Genomic DNA, 1,689 nt, shown 5'->3' with positions numbered 1-1,689 from the left:
TTTGGAGGGGTGTAGTACGGCTGACCGCCGGTCTCCTGACCGCCGGTCAGCTTACCGACGCCGGGATCCTGGCAGCATACCGACGCCGGGATCCGGTGGGGAGGGGCCAGTGCAGCAAGCTCCTTGCGGGCTTGCCACGCTGCGGGCTCGGTGGCGACCTGCGGTCGCACGGGTTTCTGTTCCCACTCTATGGGTGTCGTGGACAGCCACGAGTGGAAATAGTCCCTGTTGGTCGGCATGCCGACCATCAGGACAGTGACCCGTCGGGCTGGTGGAGGAGGTCATGTGACTGCCGGTCAGCTGACCGGCGGTCACATGAATACCACCCTTCTGGAGGAGGGGCACAGAGGGAGGAGCCAGTTCACACCCTTTGAAAGTCTTAAAGTTCCCATGTCTCCTACGGATCCCGTCTATACCCCATGGTGCTATGGGGACCCCAGCATCCTCTACGGACTAAGAGAAAAGGATTTACTGGTAGGTATTAAAATCCTATTTCTCTAACGTCCTAAGTGGATGCTGGGGACTCCGTCAGGACCATGGGGAATAGCGGCTCCGCAGGAGACAGGGCACAAAAAGTAAGCTTTTAGGATCACATGGTGTGTACTGGCTCCTCCCCCTATGACCCTCCTCCAAGCCTCAGTTAGGTTTTTGTGCCCGTCCGAGCAGGGTGCAATCTAGGTGGCTCTCCTAAAGAGCTGCTTAGAAAAAGTTTTTTTAGGTTTTTTATTTTCAGTGAGTCCTGCTGGCAACAGGCTCACTGCATCGAGGGACTTAGGGGAGAGAATTTCAACTCACCTGCGTGCAGGATGGATTGGATTCTTAGGCTACTGGACACCATTAGCTCCAGAGGGAGTCGGAACACAGGTCTCACCCTGGGGTTCGTCCCGGAGCCGCGCCGCCGACCCCCCTTACAGATGCTGAAGATTGAAGGTCCGGAAACAGGCGGCAGAAGGCTCTTCAGTCTTCATGAAGGTAGCGCACAGCACTGCAGCTGTGCGCCATTGTTGTCACACACTTCACACCAGACGGTCACGGAGGGTGCAGGGCGCTGCTGGGGGCGCCCTGGGCAGCAATATATAATACCTTTTATGGCAAAAGAATACATCACATATAGCCATTAAGACTATATGTATGTATTTAACCCATGCCAAATGTCTAAAACTCCGGGAGAAAAGCCCGCCGGAATAGGGGGCGGGGCTTATTCTCCTCAGCACACAGCGCCATTTTCCTGCTCAGCTCCGCTGTGAGGAAGGCTCCCAGGACTCTCCCCTGCACTGCACTACAGAAACAGGGTAAAACAGAGAGGGGGGGCATATTTTGGCGATATTTTTATATATTTAAGCGGCTATAAGGAACAACACTTATATAGGGTTGTTCCCATATATATTATAGCGCTTGGGTGTGTGCTGGCAAACTCTCCCTCTGTCTCCCCAAAGGGCTAGTGGGGTCCTGTCTTCGATAAGAGCATTCCCTGTGTGTCTGCTGTGTGTCGGTACGTGTGTGTCGACATGTATGAGGACGATGTTGGCGTGGAGGCAGAGCAATTGCCGATAATGGTGATGTCACCCCCCAGGGAGTCGACACCGGAATGGATGGCTTTGTTTATGGAATTACGTGATAATGTCAGCACATTACAGATACGGCCGCCCTCAAGGATCCAGCTGATAGGAGGCTGGAAACTACCCTGAA

Source organism: Pseudophryne corroboree, chromosome 3 (assembly GCF_028390025.1).
Source record: "Pseudophryne corroboree isolate aPseCor3 chromosome 3, aPseCor3.hap2, whole genome shotgun sequence".
Taxonomy (NCBI): Eukaryota; Metazoa; Chordata; class Amphibia; order Anura; family Myobatrachidae; genus Pseudophryne; species Pseudophryne corroboree.
Note: the sequence above shows the minus strand (reverse complement) of the source record.